We start from the raw sequence: 23995 nt of genomic DNA, 5'->3' as shown, positions 1-23995 counted from the left end.
GTCTCTCTATTGCACTAATATGTAAGAGTGATAGAGACAGAAAGCGCTAAAAACAGCTAAATTGTACCTAATGATTTGGTTATTAAATTAAAAACAAAAATTGGCATCTTAGCTAGGCACCCAATCGTTTGCGCTACGAGTGCTACGACAACGAAACGCTATCTGTCTCTGTATCGCACTAATATGTAAGAGTGATAGAGAGAGACTATGCGCAACTCTACGGAGCGTCAAAGTTTGGCATGTTGGCTAAGCACCCTGATCGGATGATAGAACTAGATAGCGTATAGCGGAACTCTTCAATGTGTACTATACCTAAACTAAAGTAACAAATATCAAATCAATCCGACTTTTAATTAGAAGGGTGAAAATCAACTTACAAAATATAACCAATTGTACTACAAAAATTAACTTAATTCTAAATAACATTTTAATTGAATAAAACCTTAGTTAGAATAGCCTTACTTCTAGAATAATTATTCTGTTTTTTATTCCGCATTTAAAATAAAAGTCACATGATTTATTCACCTTAATTTTATTCTAAAATAACTAGTGCAAGAATTATTCTAATTCAAATCGATTTGAATAAGAATAAAATTTCTGTTTTTATTCTTATTCTTATTCAAGTTAATTTTTGCCCAACTCTGTACGTAAGTAATCAAATTTAATAGTATAGAGTCTATTGGTATGTTAATTTTGTTATTGTTTACAATTGTGGCACATCCAGCACATTCTACGACAATGGTGAGAGCTGTTATCATAATGCTTTGCATAAAAAAATAACAAAATTTTATTTATTGAAAAAAAAGGCGTGTTACGTTACCTTGACAGATATAGTTGGTCAAGCAGATCTTGTCAGTAGAAAAAGGCGGCAAATATTAAAAATGTAGGCGCGAAGGGATATCGTCTCATAGAAAATTTGAATTTCGCGCCTTTTTCTACTGACAAGATTTGCTTTACCATCTATATTATGATATCAAAACACGGCAATGGAACGTCATTGAAGTGATAAACAGGCCAGAAGCTATTTACTGACCCGTGAGCAATGAGAGGGAATTTCACGTCTTCCTGAAAATTAATGAGAAACGCCGCATACGACCTTCTCAATCGCACCTACACAATACGGCGACGGCGCGCCCGCGACTCGACGACTAATGACTACTGTGCGAAATCACAAACGTATAACCGTCCTCCTTCAATCCAGGGACAAATATGTCTTACGTTCCTTTCGCACGACACCCGGAGCGGCAACGTAGCGTTTTAACTCGGATAAATTACATCCTATTAACTTCGTTCCGGTAGTCGAATCGCGCTTTAATGTCGCCAAGCGTAAGGATTGAAATTGCACAAGAGTATTTATTTGCCCGCTAATGTTTATTTAAGACTTTACTGGTCAAGTTATAAAGCCGATTTTACATTGTTGTTTATCTCGTTAAGCCGTTCCGGTTTCGTTGGGGATTATTAATTTGCTGTCAAATAAAGGGGCCGCTCACTTGGGCGTGCGTGTCCGTGCAAATTTCTGCCATACTTCGGAATCGGTGATTATTTTTTGGTGCCTTGACTTTGGATTCGCAGACTGACAGATATTTTGGCGCATATTTTAGTTTTATAGGTGGAATGTCCGGCTGGTCTTTAATTAGGCTATTATACTGGTTTACCGGCGGGTCCGTGGCAGATGTGGAGATACTACAGTTTAAGTGCCGTGCTCTCCGTGCGGAAATAGTTAATTGAGACTTACAATTGTGATGAGATCTGATATTGCGTAGCTAGGGCGAAGTCGCGGATTGCATTATAATTGAGTAGATACTTCACTTTTATTACAAAAACGGATGTCGTTGGTTTTTAAGCAATTAATGACTCTTCTTGTCCGCAAATTCTATTGCTTAGTTTTTTAGGGTTTCGTACCCAAAGGGTAAAAACGGGACCCTATTACTAAGACTCCGCTATCTGTCTGTTCGTCTGTCTGTCACCAGGCTATATATCATGAACCGTGATAGCAAGACAGTTGAAGTTTTCACAGATGATGTATTTCTGTTGCCGCTGTAACAACAAATACAAAAAAGTACGGAACCCTCGGTGGGCGAGTCCGACTCGCACTTGTCCGCTTTTTATATAAGTACCTATATATCTGGATATGTACATAGTCAATTTATTTAAAATAAAAAGGTGACAAAATTGTCAAATAACCGGGATTAAAATATTTTGCTACTTGGGATACATAAAACGACGCGAAATATGTAGCATTATGGTCAATAGAATTATTGTGTAGAAATGGTGCAATTTATTGCCCTTCTAGACGTCGGTATGACCACTACAGTATATCTGATAGCAGTGTTGTTAAAAATACATTGTTGGATGAAAGTTTCGAAAGGCAAACAGCCATCTTGCAATTTGCAATATCCAGTTAAACATTAGGTACCGTAAACATAATTCATGTGACATTTGTAACTTAGTTTCAGTACTGATTACTACGTTTAGTTTATTCATTTAGATATTTAATTATAATATATGTGGATGTTTTGCCAACCCTTAATTGCCGCGTGTAGTTTAGGAGTAGGAGACAAAACATAATGTAGTTATTATTTGGCTATTATCCCTTGTAAATCAGAGAGGTAAACTGAAATAGATGTATGTATATTAACTTTTTATCGTACAGAACATACAAATTCTAATATATTGTGAATCTAAGACCCTTTGAACGCCACGCCTATCGTGTGAGGCGCGTCATCGTGAACTTTGTCGCAATGCACGAAGGTTGATATTGGGCTGTAGCGCGCGTCAGTTGAGGTCTTTGACGGTCGAAGGCTTATACCTTATTTTAAAAAGACGTACCTTTTTAAATATGAGTCATCTGAATGAGCTTACGCCTATTACCACTAACGCGTTATCTGACAAGTTGCCGGCAATACATTTCCGCCAAATCCACATCAAATTATTCTTTACATGTAAAATAAAGACTAAAGAGAGTCCTATGTGTAATGCCTATAAGTATTCCCATACTGATAATATAATAACATAGCTGGAATGGATAGGAACAGTATCTGTGATTCAATCGTTCGAGATTTCAAAGTTTTCATTTGTTTAACTTTAATAAAATCATGTCCCCAATCTTGTATTTTGTTGACATTTTTTAAAGGATTGAGTTCCTTTTTTAAAGACAAATTTGGCTTGCTTAAATAACTTTTTACTAGTCTACTGCGTATTACGAGGTTTACTACAAAGTTATAGGTCAAGGCAAACAGGAAATACCGTACGATTATCTAAAACTAAATCGAATGAAAATATCGGAACAAAACGAAACAGTTTTTCAGCCAAAACAAAGATTTGATCGAGACAAAGACGTGAAATCGAAGTCCTGTTCCCATTTTATCGTCAGAATAGGTACGACCTGATCTGATTTCAGGGCATTTTTATTCAAGTCACTCCCTGAACGGATCCTGTACATTTGTAATGCATTAGGATTTTTATGAATATCCCCTATATATAAGCCTCACGGCTTTGTCACAGGCAGGGTTTACGCTACGCTGATTTGATTTGTAATTACGCCTACTTCGCCTATTGTGAGGGTTTTAACGATTCCGACTCTGTCTTTATTCGATATTCTCTGATCATTCAATTGTTGTTTTCCAATTGTCATCCGATTCCTTTGTGGCTAATTTACAAAATGTATAAATTGTAAATATTCTTTAATAATATGGGAAACCTTAAGGTGGACTGATTGAAAATCTACCACAAATAGGAATTGGGTTTCGTACGTAACCGATTTCTACTTATTAATTATCTCGATTACAACAACTTAATCCATTTTGATTACCAAAAATTTACAATACGCCAAATCTGGCGTCAATTGCAGTAGTTACCATTTTAATATTTCTAATACGGCCTCTGTTTTAATGCAAAGAAAAACCGGGCAAGTGCGAGTCGGACTCGCGCACGAAGGGTTCCGTACCATAATGCAAAAAAAAAAAACGAAAAAAAAGCAAAAAAAAAACGGTCACCCATCCAAGTACTGACCACTCCCGACGTTGCTTAACTTTGGTCAAAAATCACGTTTGTTGTATGGGAGCCCCATTTAAATCTTTATTTTATTCTGTTTTTAGTATTTGTTGATATAGCGGCAACAGAAATACATCATCTGTGAAAATTTCAACTGTCTAGCTATCACGGTTCGTGAGATACAGCCTGGTGACAGACGGACGGACGGACGGACGGACAGCGAAGTCTTAGTAATAGGGTCCCGTTTTACCCTTTGGGTACGGAACCCTAAAAATCAGCAGTTAAAATTTGTTAATCATCAAACTCGTAAGCAAACAAACCCCATATTGATTTCCACGGCGTTTAATTTAGCTGGTTAACAAATTAAGTCGATACGTATCAAAATGAATGCTTAAAGAGTTAATTACCACTGATGAAATTAATTCAACGCGTGGTAGCTCAGAGATTAGAGACAGCCCACGCGCTCCAATATACCCCAGTGATTGGCCTTTAAAGGTGAGGCGAAGGTTAGTTAATCGTCGATTATGGGGATGATCTTAATTACCATTTTGTGTTTTACGGTCCGAGCTCTAGGTCCGCCTACGATACAAACAGTTTCTGGTTAATACCCAAGTAGCACAGATTAGCTGTATAGCAGCCGCATAATGAAGTACGAATACGCTTGAAGCTGGAATATAAAAGCTGCATAAGAGCTGTATAAGCGTCTTTTCAGCTTTTATAACTCTTAAATGGGCACAAATTAGGCAGCCTTAAGTTCACATAGCTACTTAAGAGCGTTGTAGCAGCAATTTAACGGAATTATAAGGGGTAACAGGAGTTATAAGAGGTGTATATTGGCTGGGTAAGAGACCACCAGTTACCCTTTATTCAGCTAATATGTCACATGTGCGCCCTAATACCGGGAAAGATTGACGTTGGGCTGAATAAAAGATAATTAATAACATACTTTTACACCTCTGCCTTAAAAATCAGCTATTATATTTAGTATAGTGACGACGAACGCAGAGGTGAACATATTTATATTGAAGCAAAAACGTTAAGCGCAACGACACCATAAGTCATTTTGTTAAAGTGTTTAGTTAAATGTTTGTACATGATCTTTTATATATTAATGCGAGAAAGATGTTTGGGAATGCAAGTTTATTGACATTATATATATACATTATCTAAGGAAATTTCAGTGCGCCACGAAAATAATCAGTATTTATTTAAATTAATGATATAAATAAGCTATGTGTAAAAACTATTTCAGTGGTTTGGACAGAATTATGAGATGAAAAGTTAATAATACGTTATAGGAAGTACTAAACTAATGATTTAGGTTAAGAACTCAGGCACAAAACCTTATTGTTACCCTTAAAGGTTGGAAAAGCAATTTCAATTTTGTAGGTTATATACAATAAAATGGCGGTCAATGTTAAAAAGCAACGTGAACCGTTAAAATTCTTATATGCAGCATACGACTGTTATATATCTGATAAAGATACTTAAGTGAACCACTATAAAGTCCAAGTCGTTATTTCGATACACTAGTGAACCTCTAAACAATTATAAGGCATCTTGTGAACGTTTTAACAGCCGCTATGCAGACAGTCCAAATGGTAGTATAATAGGCTGCTTAGCGGTAAACATGTTCAGCGCTAAGCCGTATTATGCGCCACATGTGTTCGATTATACGTCTATTGGTTTCATAATAGTTCACTCGTTCTCCCTTATAATAAGTCAGCGAAATAAAAGCTGCTTTAGCGGTAAACATGTTCAGCGATAAGCTGTATTATGCGCCCCATGTGTTCCATTATACGTCTATTGGCTTCATAATAGTTCATTCGTGCTTCCTCAAAAAGTCAGAATAATAAAAGCTGCTTAGCGGTAAACATGTTCAGCTATACGCTGTATTATACGCCCCATGTATTCCATTTATACGTCTATTGGCTTCATATTAGTTCACTCGTGTAACCTTAAAAGTCAGCGTTATAAAAGCTGCTTAGCGGTAAACATGTTCAGCGACAAGCTGTATTATGCGCCACGTGTGTTCCATTATACGTCTATTGGCTTCATAACAGTTCATTCGTGCTTCCTTAAAAAGTCAGCGTAATAAAAGCTGCTTAGCGGTAAACACGTTCAGCGATAAGCTGTATTATGCGCCACATGTGTTCCATTATACGTCTATTGGCTTCATATTACTTCACTCGTGCTCCCTTAAAAGTCAGTGTAATAAAAGCTGCTTAGCGGTAAACATGTTAAGCGACAAGCTGTATTATGTGCCACATGTGTTCCATTATACGTCTATTAGCTTCATAATAGTTCACTTGTGCTCCCTTAATAAGTAAACGTAATAAAAGTCCACAATTACCTCCTTATACAGCACATGGCGTAATTTTATCCACTAAACAGACCTTATAACGGTTAAAGCATTTGATAACCCTTAAAGCTGTATAGGGTCGTAGCAAATATACCTTTATATCACTCTTTGCGTATTAATGGTAGTTTTCAGAGCCGTAATGCAGCTTTTAATCAGCCCTAAGCTATATAAATACCACTGAGATCTATTATACAGCTGTAGGACCACGAGTGTGCTCTTATAAGTTTCTTAATACGCACAGAGCGTTAGATAGAACTAAAAGTGAGTAGTTATAGAGCTATCTGTGCTACTTGGGTAGTTACCGTAAACTTCCTATTGTCTAATAATTATGATAAACATTTCCAGGCTTGAAAAAGCAGTGTTTCTCTTCTAAACTTCAGTCTATATTTAATTCCTAATAATGAGAGAAAATTTTAAGGCCGCCGGAGGACGCTGGATGCGGGTCGCTTCCAACCGGTACGAATGGAGGTCCAAGGGGGAGGCCTATGTTCAGCAGTGGACGTCTTATGGCTGAGATGATGATGATGATGAATGGGAGAAAATCGATCAATGTTAAGAAAAAGAACATGATTTCCTGAATATAGCTACTTTTTCCTGAATATAGAAGGCACAAAGAGAAAGGTCTGAAACCTGACCACTTAAGCAAAAACATTACCCTCATTTCTCAGTCAGGTAGCTATTTCACCAACGAACTGTCTGTCAAATTGTACTATTTGAAAATGGATTCCACATACTAAATTGATGTATAGGAAATATTGTGACATTGTGATCATGTCCCAAGAATCCCAAGACATCAAAAAACAAACAGAGGTGTTGCTCCAGATAATATTGAGCAACAAATTGATGTTTAATTCATAATAAAGTCCCATCACTTTTCAGAAAAAATGAAAGTATTTTTTTGACGTAACCGTTAGTGAGCGTTATTAATAAACCCAAATGCTGTCACTGTTTATATTACCCACTGTCATAAATGCAAGGAAATAATCGTGTCAATTTGTCTTAATAGCGGCACCGAAACTAGCATGATATCAAATTGGGAATGGCCGAAGTTGGCTCGCGGCCAGCGGGGAATTTGAGTTATGATACGAATCTTCTACTTAGCTGACTACAACGCGAACAGATTATGTACACCTTTTTGTAATAAGTAATAACCTAATTGTTCTCTTATGTTTGGCGTCATTAGGAAAATTGTTCCTTAAAGTGTCATTCTATGGAAGACTGTAAACAAACCGCCATATTGAAATTGTCAAAGAATGACGAATTTACTAGTGACTTTTGTTTACATAGTTAGCAAGTTCCATAGAATGACACTTTAGTAGCAGACATGGATTATGGTGGATTTAGTCAATCAAATTATAACTAGTGGCTAATTGACTTCACTAACGCTCGGTCAATTAGTTGAAAAATAAATAATTTTATGAAGTGTTATGACTGTGTTAAATTATGTTTTCATTTAATTTGACGAGTCAAATTGGGAGGCTTCAAATATGTAGGTACTTAGTTCAAATCTTCTTACTTAAGACGAAAAGTAGGTACCTAAATAAGTTGTCTGAATATTAAATTTTGTCCCTCGTTGTTTTGATTTTGAAATGGAAAGAACCTATTGTTTTAGTTTTTATTTAAACGGATTAATCAAAACATGTGTAAACTTATAACCTTATTTTACATATGTTTTGATTAATTCGTTTAAATAAACACTAAAACATTTTATAAGGTCATTCTCATTAGTGTGGCTGCGGGGTAAGTGTAACTGGCCTTCATAACGGGGCCTGTTTACACATCGTTTAGTGTTTAGTGCGAGTTCATACATTAGCCACTAAACCCAAGTAGCTAATGTACTTGTAATAAACACAAATCAATGTGTAAATAGGCCCCAATGTGAAGACCAGTCACACTTATCCCGCAGCCACACTTAACCGCATTGATCTTATGTCAATTAAGGTAGAGCGGGGCCAACGGCTGGCCTTTTGATTTGCGAGAAACTCATAGTAGACCTTTTTACCGCGATTCCCATATAAACTAGGCTACATTTTACCAGGCTTATTGAAAAAGGTTATAAGTATATAAAGAAAGGCGGGTGGTCGAGTTCGAGTGTCTACACTATTACAAACTTGAGCAGAACAAAAACGTCGAGGAGAAACTGACGTTAATATTTCTGCGGCTCACGATCATACTTTGTAAGTTTGTACTTAAAAGCTATGGGGACTGGCTGCGCGTAGGGTTGCCAATGTAAGTTACAACTTTCTAAAATAATAGTAAAATCTTCGAATTATGTTATACATATAATGCTATAGGATAGGGACAAGTTAATAATCATCAAGAATAAAACAGAACGAGGTAGACTAGGTACCCGCCTTTTACTAACTGTATTAATTAGTGATATAGAGATAATAGATATACTGTCGCGACACACTTGTTAAGCCTACTGGGTAAGTTCCTATTAAATAAATTTCTTATATGCAAAAATTTAATGTGTTGTGTAAATATATGAATACCTAACTGAACTGAATAATCTAAATGCCTGAAATTTGAGTATTCATGCAGGCGCAGATATGGTTACCCAACAGAGTGATAACCCTATAAGAGCTCCGCCTACCGTACCCACTACCCAGTGATGAATAACTAGGAATTTATTGCTACTTGCCTTTACACACGGCTTGCCCACGTACACGCAATATTTCATACTTAGACTACCCGTGTCCATACGTATGTATTACGCAAAAAATCTATAATCGTAACGTGTGTCATGGAACAGAGGGCCTACCGGGAAAACCGAATTTCGCAAATTGCGGGGGTCTTTCTCTGTCACTCTAATTACGTCTTAATTGGAGTAAAAGAGAAAAATGCTCGCAATTTGAGAACTAGGGTGTTCGCGGTAGGCCCACAGACATAGTCGTTATAAGAATTGGGTTTCTTATTAGTCTTAAGTTAAAAAAAAACGAGAAAGTAAAGAAACTACGATTGAAAGATTTTCAAGTATTTTCCTATCCTTTTTATACTATGACGGAGGTGAACAAGCATGTGGCCCGCCTGATTTTAAGTAGCGCGCTGGCTGTGGGCGCTTGCAACTCTAATGGAGTTAATGTACGTCCCTAACCTAACTTAGCGTAATTCCTTAAATAATTCTTATTCGAGTGTTAATTAAACATGCTTTATATTCATGTCATGATTTTAAGTTTTCTTTTGAGGCGTTTTTATAGACTCTAGGCACCTGTAATTAGGCGTTTTTATAGACTCTAGGCACCTGTAAAACAGAGCCATTCTCCAAGTTAATAACTCCCCCGCTTTTTCATAAAAACATATTAGCTAACCTTCACTCACTCACAAACGCAAATAACAAAATGAAGGAGGAATAAACGATTATTTCAAGGGTTTGTTGATTTGACAGATATTTACGAGTAACGTAATAAAATTAAGCTTCAACTAAATAATTCTAAAAACGACGTCTCGACTTAACAGACGTTCTCGTCCTAGGCTTTCCTTACCAATATTTGGAACGTATGGTATGATCAGTACCATCTTTACCATAAGGGCACACGGGGCCCGTGCCCAGGGCGCCCATGCTCAGGGGGCCCCGAAGGACAGACAGTAACAGTATATTTGATTACCCATAATAAATAGAAGATCATAGTAAAAAAAATAGTTTATTTAGCTTTCTTTACTTTCGAAAAGGGCCCCAAATTCTTGTGCCCAGGGGCCCCAGCATAGTTTAAGACGGCCATGGGTATGATCCATGAGTAGTTTAAAGTAATACGAGTATACGTAGACACGCGTAGCAAACAAGTGAGAATAGCGTATAAATCAAAATAATAGCCACATCTGTGTTACATTAATGATGTGTTCGCCACACGCTCAGTCGAATGACGGCTTTCTCATTGTACCGATACATCTTCAATTGTCTTCGAAGGATTTAATCCTTCTGTCAGTCAGTTCTATCTTCAGTGATAATGCCTGCTACGACCTTAAATATCATATTTTTTTCCGTTTAAGTATGGCATCCGGCGCAGTAACATTATCGGAATAATCAACTTAATGCATTACACGTAGGGTTGCCAGATGGTCGGGATTTGGCGGGATTCTCCCGATTTTTAGCATGTGTTCCCGATTCCCGACAAAGTGAAAATTGTCCCGAAAAACAGCTTCACGTTATCCATACTAATATTATAAAGGCGAAAGTGTGTCTGTCTGTCTGTTACCTCTTCACGCTTAAGCCGCTGAACCGATATAGTTGAAATTTGGTACCTATAGAGATAGTTTGAGTCCCGGGGAAGGGCTCTATGGGCAGAGCAGCTGACGTAGTGCCAATAATGTAAAATATCGTTGTTTTTAATACAATTACTTTAATTTCATGTTTTTTTTTCCCGACTTAAGTCCCAAAATCCCGAAAAATTGATATTTTTTCCCGATAATAGCGCCTTTCGATCTGGCAACCCTAATTACACGTGTAAGACTGTGCCCCAGAACACAGATTAGGCTACGAAAAAAAAACATAAGGTTAATACGGAGTAAGTGTGGCTAATAAATAGCCTTCAGATAGGGGTCTGTTTTACACATTGGTTACTGTTTATTGCGTGTTCATACATTTGCTACTTGCGTTTAGTGGCAAATGTGTGAACTCGCACTAAACACTAATCAATGTGTAAACAGGCCCCGGTATGAAGGCCAGTTACACTTACCGCAGCAGCAGCAGTTAAACTTACCTGTTTAATGTATCGTGGAATAGTCACTTTCTAATTATTTTTGCGTATTACAACCTGAGTAAACAGTACAATAGTGAGCAACTGTGTACGCGGAATCGTTAGTACGTCATAAAATGAGTACATAAGTTCATAAGCTGTTTCGGTCTTGGTAGTCTTGGTGTTAGCACGTTACTTTCCTCGTTAATTGTAGCATGTGTTGCACTTGTGTCAATGCAGCATAGGCTCAAGCTTGTGACTGTATGATTTCCATGCTACTTTGGTACATATGTCCAATGTAAATCTGCACTTAAATACTGGGGAATTTTAGATAATTCACAATTACGATTTCCTACTCGTAACATTTGTTAAACGTGGTTTGTTTTAGTTAAAATGTCACGTGGAAAGCAGACAATATCATATAGCTACTTACTGCTAGTTGTCGATCCGAAATAACGATACTTAGATTAAACGATAGTGCTATAAAGGAATGAAAGACTATATCAGTAAAATCATTACATTTATTTCTTTGTTTAGCTAAGCCTATGTTTGTTCCTATCTACTGAATAATTTTCAATACATTTACATATTTCGCAGTCTAATTTCGAATAAATCTTAGGTTTTTAGTACCTAGTTGAAGCGAGCATTAGAAGTTAGAAGCAAAAGGTCAAAGATGTAAGGCCGGGAGGGAAGTTATCGCCGCTTGGTACGAAGACGGTATTAAATAGCGATTGAATGTCAGCTTCCGAAAATGGAGTATTTCAATTCGATTATAGATTAAAGGTGACGTTCGGATGGAAATTAACGGTGACGTCCGCGTTTCCTGCTACTGAAATGCTGCATTAGCAGCGGTGCTGTAGTCGCTACCCGAATGTCACCTTTATTAGTACGCAGGTCTATCTATCTGGTTATCCGTCCAATTTGATTTTGATACAGTTTTTGGTTTAAAATGTCAATTAATCGAATGTGTCTTAATACGTAGGTCGTAGCTATGTTAGATAAAATATAGTTTAGTTATAAGACCTATTGTAAACCCAAAAAAGCAATAAATAAATGAATTATGAATCATTATGAATTATAATACATCAAAGTAAACAACTAAAAATAACTTTGTCAGACATAAATAGAGCATTACATTTAGTTAAGGCAACGTTAAACTTTGACTAAATAATCTAATAACCAAGAAAACACGGCTTAACTTAGTTTAATAGTTCCTAATAATCCCTAAGATTCAACTAATCTAATCCCGAGACGTCTCCATTCCTCTCGGCGGAAACTGAAGCGTATTCTGACGAAGTAATTATCTAACCTACCTCAAGTTTTGACAGTGGCTGTAACAGTAGTTATGACTCCTGGTGTATTATTTTAAGTTCCAGCAAAATAGTTTTAAATCGTCTTTAAAAAAAGTTCATGCTTGAACATCAATTATTAACCGTACTTACCGTCTTTTTTCGCTACCACCATTCAGTCTAGTCTAACTAATTTTTATTGTTTTAAATAGTTTTCAATATATGATGTCCTACTTTCGTTCACGCATCTTTGAATTATCGCCACCATTCTTTTAAACCAAGTATATTTTGTACTACATAGGTATATGCCTAAATTAACATATTAACAGTAACTATAACGCTACTGTCTGCAATATAAATATGTGACGCACGTAATTGTATAATTAGGATGTAAGCAATAATAGCCTATAAATAAGTTATGTTTAGAGTTACTTGCTCTCTATACTTGAATACCGACCCAACTAGCAAATCTATGTGCTATAAAAGTTGAGAGCACGTTTTTATTTTCGCTTTTTGGTGCTATAAACGGTGTAAAAACAGTCGAGTAAAAGTCCTGTAAGCGTTTACTCAACGCGAAAAGGCGCACTTATACAGACTAAAAGTGTTATAAAAATCGAGTAAGCGCTGTATAAGAAGCAAATCGATGCTGTAAGAGTTGAGTAAAAGTGGATAAAAGCACTTCTAGTGTTTTAATAGCAACGATAGTGCTTTTACTCGACTATTTGTTCTATAAACATTAGCAATTTACTATTACTCAGTAAAAGTGTTCTATAAAAGCAGCCGCACTGCTTTTTCTCAGCAAAAATGTTTCGTAAAGGTAGCCGGATTGCTTTTACTCGGCATTTTAAATGTGTAAGAGTGCAGTAAATGCTTTTATTCAACTAATATGTGCTAAAAACGATCTCAGGTAAGCGATTATATTTCAATTATTTGATTAAGTTTGAGGCCTAATCGTCTTCACGTGTCTAATAAAACAAAAAGGTACTTAAGTATTTTTTACTGCTGTCATCCATGACATTTATTTTTACCGTGATTGTGTACATAAGTTTTTACTGTCTGTAAGTACACGTAATACAGTAAAACCCAGCGCGAAAAATACTTTATTGATAAAACCAAAGGCACTGGTTCATATATATTCATGGGCCGCCTATTGTCTTAAATTTCAATAAAAAAATATTAATAAAAATAAGTAAAAATTTGCTTACACGATCTAGTTTCTGTTATATCTCATTAATTCGACTATAAGTCGAGTAACTGCGTTTACTGCTACACTTATAGCACATGATGTCGCCATGTTTATGGATTTATAGTCCGATGGCCGACTGCATGAAACCCTACCTGATAAAAAAATTGACTTTTAGCAGCTTCAACTGCTCTTGGTCGGCCGTGGCTTAACTTGGCAAATTTTGCGCAAATGGCAAAAAAGTGGTACAAATATTAATCAAAAAAACAAAAGTGGTCAGCTACATCCTGTGTTGGCAGGTTCCTGTGTCCGACCTAATTTGTGGTACCAAGTGAGCTACAATTTACCTCATCGAAAAATAGAATGTCACTTGTATGGTAGGATAGCTGCCACTGACTTTTTTTTTAACGGACTGAAAACGCTGTCAGGCTAAGGTGAGGCCGACCAAGACATATGTCAACAAATTTAATGTAGGTATTACAATCAGTTGTTTTGATTCTATTTTTCGATGAGGTAAATTGTAGCTGTCACGTGGTACCACAAATTCGGTCGGACACAAGAACCTGCCAACACAGGATGTAGCTGACCAGTTTTGTTTTGCTGTCCTCAAAGGCAGCTATTCTACCATGCAAGTTTCATTCTATTATACGATGGGGGTTTTTTTTATGAATTTTTGTGCCTTTATTTTGTGCCATTAGCGCAAAATTTTCCAAATTAAGCCGCGGCCGACCAAGAACAGTTGATGCTACTAAAAGTCAGCTACCCCTACAGAGTAGGATTATTCTATTTTTTTGTCAGGTAGGGTTTCATGCAGTTGGCCACCGGACTATATTGAAACGTCAACATGGCTGACTTGTGCTGTTAATGTAGTTCAAAACTCTTTAAAAGTACTCTAAGCTGAATACATTTTGAATAAAACCTGTAAATACACTTCAGCTCCTATAACAGCGGTTTGAACCCCATTACCCCAATTATGATATAAGCGCGCTGTTACAGCAGCATTGTTGCCAAATGGTTATTTGATTGCTTTTAATAGGCTTTTATAGCAACAGAGAAGAGAGTTAAGTAACAGTTGTATTAAAGCGCCTTATTCAGACAATTAGCTAATCTATAGCTGTTATATGATTTTAATAGAACAATTATGCTGAATAAAAGTGATTTAGTAGCGCTAACTCAGCATTTATTAAAAGGTGGAATAAAAGTGCTAAAAGATAGTGCTATAAACGTTTATACGACATGATTATAGCACTAATTAGCGAAAATTGCTAAATAGTCGAGTTAACCGCTATTATACGATATATTGGTGCTTCAACAACCGTAACTCGGCTGTTATACGATTACAGGCTGAGTAAATCAATTCTTATACGACTATTTTGCTAGTTGGGGAGAATATAACACATCTTCGGTAATGTTTCGTTTCACTTAATCTCCATTCGACCGTCCAACTACCAACTCATCAGAATTTTATAAATCCATTGTGGACTTTTCTTTTCCAATTTGTTGTCTGTTACTTATTTATATTATGTGTTGTTCGCTTGTTTTCATCTTTTTATTTAGACACGAGTAAACGATTTCGATTTTTTCACGACTATCCATGCGTAATATAAAATAAATAAATAAATATTATAGGACATTCTTACACAGATTGACCAAGTCCCCCAGTAAGCTCAAGAAGGCTTGTGTTGAGGGTACTCAGACAACGATATATATATAATATATAAATACTTAAATACATAGAAAACAACCATGACTCAGGAACAAATATCTGTGTCATCACACAAATAAATGCCCTTACTGGGATTCGAACCCAGGACCATTGGCTTCACAGGCAGGGTCACTACCCACTAGGCCAGACCGGACCGGTCGTCAAAAATATAAATGTTTATGTTATTCTCTGGTCAAATAAATTTATTTTCCTCAAAAGAAATATTACATATCACTTATTTTGCCATTGCCGCCTATACAGATACATTTTATACAGATGATTTAACTTACTAGACGGATCATTGATTTCTTCTAACTTTCATTTACACTACTTCAAAGTCATAATAACAAAAATGTAGTCTATTAAAGGTGGAGTACAGTACAGGATATGTATAATACAAAATTGCCATTATTAGCAGTCCAAACTTTACGAAATTTACAAATAAGATCGACAAAATCAGTGCTTTTACGCGCGTTTACCTAAATGCCCATCAGAAAAGAAATTATTCCTAATTTAGTGAGTCTGTTTTCCAAAAATTGATCTATTAAACGGCAAGATGAGAATACGTGCTAATAGAAACCAGTACTTGTTATTTCTATTACGTAACAAAAGGTGTACAATTTCATCGACTAAATCTATCAATTTTACATTTTTGCGACTAAAATCGATGCCGGCTTTTTGGGACATATTTTTGAGACTGACTGTAGCTACTTTAAACTCTCACGTCTTGTACACATACTTAATTACACGAACGGGTCTACCGCCCCGGGTCGGGTCTAACGTCGGAATTGAAGGTAAAAACAAAGAAATTATATCGCAGTAGACCCGTTTGTGTAATTAAATATGTGACTGTATCTATAAAAGCGTCTGTGTCATTTCTATTGTTCGTAAACGCATATTTAATGCCAAGTTTGTGAGACTACTACACAGAATAATCCGAACATATTTATTAGCTTTTCAGATTTTATAACTGTTGTTAACAAGCAGATTAATGTATTAAAACGTACGTCTTTTGTTGCAGGTATGTTAACGGCCACGTTCTACGAAACTCTGCTTCATCGTTCGGAATTTACTATCAGTTTAATCTCTTGAAACATAAAACATAGTTAAATGTTGTCCCGCACCCGGTCATTGTACCTTTTTCATGGGTAAAGCGCACTCTACACTCCCGTGGGAATCACTAGTTGGGAACAGAAGAATATTTTAATATTCTGATGCTGCGAACTGCTTTCATACCATTGTGAAAAGTTCTTGCCCGCTATGCGTCCGAGTCGCAAAAGCCCGGTATTCACAAGCGAGCGTGTTGTCGTTGGTCAAAAATTTGCAGACATTTATCGCCAAAAAATGTACTATAACTAAGTCTTTGATGTTGCCGCAGTTGTATTAGCCCTCGCAACAAAAAATCGGCCAAGTGCGAGTCGGACTCCGTACCATTACGAAAAAAACAGCAAAAAAAAAACACGTTTGTTGTATGGGAGCCCCACTTAAATATTTATTTTATTCTGTTTTTAGTATTTATTGTTATAGCGGCAACAGAAATACATCATCTGTGAAAATTTCAATTGTCTAGCCATCACGGTTCTTGAGATATATCCTGGTGACAGACAGACAGACGGACAGAGGAGTCTTAGTAATAGGGTCCCGTTTTTACCCTTCGGGTACGGAACCCTAAAAATTGATGTCGTCCACGGACTAATCGGGCGTTTCGTGTCCATGCACTCGTGTACCTAGTGCACTCGGCAATGGATTTGCTACGAGTGAGATTCACAGTGCCGCTCACGCGAATCGAGTATTGAATTTTAAAATCCTAGTGCCGCATTCGATTATTAAAACATCTTATAAGGACATACATAGTTTATTTTGCGCGGGGCAAGAGATACAGTATGAGGATAAAATAAATAAATATTAGGGGGACATCTTACACAGATCAACCTAGCCCCAAACTAAGCAAAGCTTGTACTATGGGTGCTAGGCGACGATATACATACTTATATAGATAAATAAATACATAGATTACAACCATGACTCAGGAACAGGAACAAATATCTGTGCTATCACATAAATAAATGCCCTTACCGGGATTCGAACCCAGGACCATATCGGCTTCGCGGGCAGGCTCATTACCCACTAGGCCAGACCGGTCGTCAGAATTCCCTATAAGTGATTCTCTTGCCCCAATGTTTCATCTATTTTAAATTCAATAATTTTAATCACAATGGAAAGTTCTAATGCGTCTCTTCGGCTTTACTAAGTTGTGGATAACACATAAGGGCATCTAGGCATTACGCAGTGAGAATTCATGGGGTGTACAATAAGAGTGCGACGCGCGTAATGGATGCGACACTCGTAAGTAATGGCATTAGTGTGACTGCAATTTTATTTTATACCTACAAGCTTTAGAGATATCGCTGGCCCAATATTACAGGGTTCTATGTTTCACTTTTATCACAGAATAAATAATAGTACTAGGTACAGAAGACTCACTCTCTAACAAAACGCGTCTGTTACGATCAGAACAGATATGGCCGCTAGGTGGCGACAGCGCCACGCGCGGCTTATGGCTAGCCACCAAAATTGGTGTGGAGCGGATGTACTTTTAGCTACCTGTAGCAAAGCAACGAAATCGCGGAGTGAGCCACGCCTGCTTTTATAGAACTGAAATGTGAACATTGTCATAGTGACATTTAGTCGAATTTCAACTATCTTGAAAATGTAGTAACATTAGAACCCTGTTAATATTGGGCCAGCGATATGTAGTGAAAACTGAATAATACATTGGTAAGTAATACTAGTAGTAATTATATATTTCCGGAATCATATGAGGCATCTAAATACGAGTAGGTATGTCACTAATTGCGTAACGATTTCCCATGAATCAGTCTGGGAGTATTAGTATAGTATTACTCGACTAAGACTGGACTCTCAAGTGGACTGGACAAGCCTACCTATTTTTACCTTTAGTTTTAAGGTAATTAAAATTTAATGTAATTATCAACATTCGTTTTTAGGGTTCCGTACCCAAAGGGTAAAAACGGGAGCAAATTGTCACAGATGATGTATTTCTGTTGCCGCTATAACAACAAATACTAATAAGTACAGAACCCTCGGTGGGCGAGTCCGACTCGCACTTGTCCGGTTTTTAATGTATCTCGTCAGTCGTCCTTAATCGCGAAGTAATCTGGGAAACAGCACAATTAATAATTTACACACACATAGACACATTAAACGTCTAAATTCTGTGCCACAAAAACACAAACACGATAAAAAACACATTATGATTGCTAAAACAGTAATCCACTAAAGAGTGCTCCGTCGGAAATTAGTCGCCGCGGGCGGAGTGCAATGTGCACCCCCCTGCACTAACTCCTCACTTTAATACCCCCCCTCGTAGGCTGGGATGGTGTTCACAACACTGAGCGTCGGTACAGCCGATCCAGCATACGTTTGAATTCCAACTGGGGGCACCGCAAAGATGACAATTGTTGATATGAAAAACGCCAACCGAAACTTAAATAATGTATGGAAACAGTCATTAGTCACGTGACTTTTCGTAGCATCTGTCATCCCGATACATTTTTCCTTTTCGTTTGGCATTTATCGATGTACGATAGACATCTTGGGTGGGCCCGTATAGGTATCCTTACTTATTAAATATACTTAGCGTGAGTTATATCGCAGTTGACTTCAATGATAGCTTCTTCATTCTCCTTGCTTTTACATAATACATACATTTCATGCATTGTGGCAAGCCGCACTTCGCGAGCTGCATGTGGCTCTTTCGAAGTACGATTGCGACTCTTTTAGTTTATCAGAAAGATGGTTCGGATTATTTACAGTTTCGATGGACCTAGCCAAAGCCATTATTTTTGTCAGCTTGCCGGCCATCTCAGTGACTTATAGCAGACAAGTAGGTATACCTCATCTCATGTCTTGAAATTGAAAATTTACCTGCCATCGTATTGAGTCCGTAAAATTACTAGATACCAATACGCATATAGGAGTTAATTTAAACTGGATACCAGTATTGCAGTCGAGTACAAAATGCTTTCTGAATAATGAACGCTGGATTGTCGGATACGTCTAGTTCAAGTTTCGTGCCCAAGTGCAGCATTTCATTTTCATGCCGAGGATAAATAAGGTGCACGTGAGGGTTGTTGAATATATAATCATGTTTTCTGAGGGCTGCCTCTAATTAAGGTGCTTTGTCGTTAAGGTAGTGTACTTATTTTGAATTTCAATTTTGAGAAGGAGGATATACATATACAAACCTGTTGTAAAATTCTAACTTTAGTGTTTACGCTTGCTTACCATAATATTGTTATTATTATTAAATCATCATCATCTCAGCCATAAGACGTCCACTGCTGAACATAGGCCTCCCCCTTGGACCTCCATTCGTACCGGTTGGAAGCGACCCGCATCCGGCGTCCTCCGGCGGCCTTAACAATGTCGTCTGTCCATCTTGTGGGTGGACGTCCTACGCTGCGCTTGCTAGTCCGTGGTCTCCACTCGAGCACTTTTCGGCCCCATCGGCCATCTTCTCTGCGTGCAATGTGGCCTGCCCATTGCCACTTCAGCTTGCTAATCCGGTGGGCTATGTCTGTGACTTTAGTTCGTCTACGGATCTCCTCATTTCTGATTCGATCACGCAGAGAAACTCCGAGCATAGCCCTCTCCATAGCTCTCTGAGCGACTTTGAGTTTTGAGATGATGTTTATTATTAAATAATAGTAACATCAATCTTATGGTAAGGTTATAAATTTTATAACCCAAGTTTTTGTTTAGATACATTATTAGAATTACGTGTACTACAGATGACTACAGCCGTGTCCTAATATTTACTACAATTCATATAACACTTACCTGATGTTTAATAAAATCCAACTGAAATGATAAATTTCATTTATTAAACAACATTAAATTTACTTGCATCTGCCATAGACATGGACAGGGCACGCGTTTATTACCATGGCCGCATCGCCAATACGTAAAAGATATAATGGACCATTATAGTGAAGGTTTAAGATTCAATTTCCTCTAATTGCGTCGTTTCCAATAACAACAGGTTGACATACACCTACTCGTTAATATTCACAACCTCACGTTGAACACTTTGTGACGTATCACTTTGTTTTGATTAAATCGCAGTCGCAGGCATTTGAACACATATACCTAATGACGTATATCATTGAACGTTTTGTAATGTAGTTATAGTATGTTATACTCCCATCTAAAGCAAATCTCCGCGAATGGTGAAAAAATACGGCATCCTATAGTTCCTGCCGGCCTAGCCAAGGTTACAATCGCTATCGCTTCGACAACGAAAAACATTATGTCTCTCTATCACTCTTCCATATTAGTGTGACAGTGACAGTTGCGTTTCGATCGCTACGGAGCGTAAGCGATTGGCATCTTGGCTACGCGGCCTGTTCCTTTATATAACTGTTCTGTAACATTTCGTAAATCATAATTTCATAAAGCCGAATGTTGTTTGAATGGATCATACTTACGTGATCGGAATTATTTATAAAGTCAAAACAATCCCGAAACGACTGAAATATAAATAGAAACATTGATTACGCTTATTTATGTAATCGCAAGCACAAAACTCAAGACGCAATGCCATTTCGGAAATACGGAGAAGGGTAATATTTACGGATAAGAATAGATTTCCACAAATAACTTTGGAACAAACAGGTTCGTTTATGACAAAACCTAAGTGAATTGTTTATTACAGCATTGATTGCTGTAATAATTAATCAGTCTTTCAGTTGTTGTTGTTTTCTTTAAGGTGGACTTTCCGAGGCTTCATTAGGTATTAGGTTGTTACTTCATTCTTTAAAGGTACAAAAAAAGTCAATGTAAAAAATAAAGTGATACCAAATACCTATTTGGCTCTTAGCTCCATAATTGTTTCCCACCTGTCTCCAAACAAACTTAAAGCAACAAAGAAAGGTTACAGTCGTACCTACTTCACGATTATTAAAAGAAATCCAGTGCCGGGAAGTTTCTCGGAAGGCTCGACTCGAGTATGTCGGCGTTAGCGATATATCGCGGGATCTCTTCTGCAAACATGCTTAGCCATCAGATACTGAAATGACGCAACCACCACGCGTGTCATTCACATAGTTAACCAAGCGCGGACTAGTGCTCGCATCAAACGCACCAGTGAAAATGGCATCTCCTGTAATGAATAAGTTTTAGGAATCCCAAGCTCACCTTTATACTGGTTTGTTTGAAACACACGTTCGCCTACGCTAGCTAAGTACAAGAATATCTACGCAAACGGAGGGCATGCCTAAGTCCTTTTAAACGTGGTAGACCAAAACTCTATCCTAAATAAAACGACGTATGTCTTTCACGATTGTGTATAAAGCTAAGCTTTTGTAAATTGCCACGTCCGCGGGTTTGTTAAGAGCGCTATTACATTTCGGCGTTGAGCGAGTTTAGGTATTTTACGCGCTGCGGCAGGCCGTGCGAGCTCAGTATGCCGATCCCTTCTACCACACTCGCACTACAATGATGGATTAAACATTCTTGATCCTTCGCGAAGCATATTGAAATCAACCATAACAACACTAACTGTGCTTAACTTTTAAAGTCCTAAAACTGTTATTTGGTAAGTACGAAAATACTAAATGCAGTGCAAATGTAAGTGTGTGCAGTGTTCATAAATTAATTTTTCATCTGTTTTTGACGATTTTTGACCCCCCCACCCCTCAAATCATCCAAAAATCATGCTTCGGATGACTCTGTTTCCTCCTACGTCATACTACCATCATCCGATGTCCAGACCCCCCCCCCCCCCCTCCTTCCATTTGAGACGACGTAATTTATGAATAGCCCCATACTCGTACTTATGAAGGTATAAGTATTACTCGAAATAAATTATAGGTACTCGCTTATTTACATGTTTCGTCATAGCATTTGGTACCTATAGGTTGTAAAGTTTGTATCAACGAGGGTTTAAAAAACCGGGCAAGTGCGAGTCGGACTCGCGCACGAAGGGTTCCGTACCATAATGCAAAAAAACAAAAAACTAAAATAAGCAAAAAAAAAAACGGTCACCCATCCAAATACTGACCACTCCCGACGTTGCTTAACTTTGGTCAAAAATCACGTTTGTTGTATGGGAGCCCCATTTAAATCTTTATTTTATTCTGTTTTTAGTATTTGTTGTTATAGCGGCAACAGAAATACATCATCTGTGAAAATTTCAACTGTCTAGCTATCACGGTTCGTATGATACAGCCTGGTGACAGACGGACGGACGGACGGACGGACGGACAGCGAAGTCTTAGTAATAGGGTCCCGTTTTACCCTTTGGGTACGGAACCCTAAAAACGAACTAGTATTGAGGATCTGATGATAATGAGGATGATTAAGGTGGTCACGGATACCAATCAACCATGTAGTAACATGATTAGGCTCGTTTGATTCGTCTCAACAAGATCTTTGACACTGAAGATACACAGGGTCTGATGATGGAGCTGGAAGGTGGCCACGGGTACCAGTCTATCATGTAACTAAACCACTTCGTGTTTGGGCTCGTTTAATTCGTCTCAACAAGATCTTTGACACTGAAGATACACAGGGTCTGATGATGGAGCTGGAAGGTGGCCACGGGTACCAGTCTATCGTGTAACTAAACAACTTCGTGTTTGGGCTCGTTTGATTCGTCTCAACAAGATCTTTGACACAAGACAGTACTCAGGGTCTGATGATGGAGCTGGAAGGTGGTCACCATTACCAATCAACCATGCAACTAAACCACATCGTGTTTAGGCTCGTTTGATTCGTCTCAACAAGATCTTTGACACTAGGTGATACACCAAACACGAAGCCCAAACACGATGCCCAAACACGAAGCCCAAACACGTAGCCCAAACACGAAGTGGTTCAGTTACGTGATAGACTGGTACCCGTCGCCACCTTCGAGCTCCATCATCAGACCCTGAGTAGTATCTTGTGTCAAAGATCTTGTTGCGACGAATCAAACGAGCCCAAACACGAAGTGGTTCAGTTACATGGTAGACTGGTACCCGTGGCCACAGTCCAGCTCCATCATCAGGCTCTGAGTACTAACTTTTGTCAAAGATCTTGTTGCGACGAATCGAACGAGCCCAAGCACGAAGTGGTTTAGTTACATGGTTGATTGGTACCGGTGACCACTTTCCGGCTCCATCATCAGACCCTGAGTACTATCTTGTGTCAAAGATCTTGTTGAGACGAATCAAACGAGCCCAAACACGAAGTGGTTTAGTTGCATGGTTGATTGGTACCGGTGACCACATTCCGGCTCCATCATTAGACCTTGAGTACTATCTTGTGTCAAAGATCTTGTTGAGACGAATCAAACGAGCCCAAACACGAAGTGGTTTAGTTGCATGGTTGATTGGTACCGGTGACCACCTTCCGGCTCCATCATCAGACCCTGAGTACTATCTTGTGTCAAAGATCTTGTTGAGATGAATAAAACGAGCCTAAACACGAAGTGGTTTAGTTGCATGGTTGATTGGTACGGGTGACCACCTTCCGGCTCCATCATCAGACCCTGAGTACTATCTTGTGTCAAAGATCTTGTTGAGACGAATCAAACGAGCCCAAACACGAAGTGGTTTAGTTGCATGGTTGATTGGTACCGGTGACCACCTTCCGGCTCCATCATCAGACCATGAGTACTATCTTGTGTCAAAGATCTTGTTGAGATGAATAAAACGAGCCTAAACACGAAGTGGTTTAGTTGCATGGTTGATTGGTACCGGTGACCACCTTCCGGCTCCATCA

At 38.0% G+C, this 23995-nt stretch overlaps 1 protein-coding gene and 1 long non-coding RNA gene across 2 annotated transcripts in view; one reads left to right on the top strand and one right to left on the bottom strand.

Annotated features, from left to right (window-relative positions):
- LOC134794976 (uncharacterized) overlaps positions 1-23995 on the bottom strand; it is a 746430-nt gene that overhangs the window by 314034 nt on the left and 408401 nt on the right. The window lies entirely within an intron of this gene.
- The window catches only part of LOC134794884 (AF4/FMR2 family member lilli), a 321915-nt gene that overhangs the window by 78726 nt on the left and 219194 nt on the right, over positions 1-23995 (top strand). The window lies entirely within an intron of this gene.

Source organism: Cydia splendana, chromosome 11, assembly GCF_910591565.1.
Source record: "Cydia splendana chromosome 11, ilCydSple1.2, whole genome shotgun sequence".
Classification (NCBI taxonomy): Eukaryota; Metazoa; Arthropoda; class Insecta; order Lepidoptera; family Tortricidae; genus Cydia; species Cydia splendana.
This window is presented reverse-complemented; position numbering and strand designations above follow the sequence as displayed.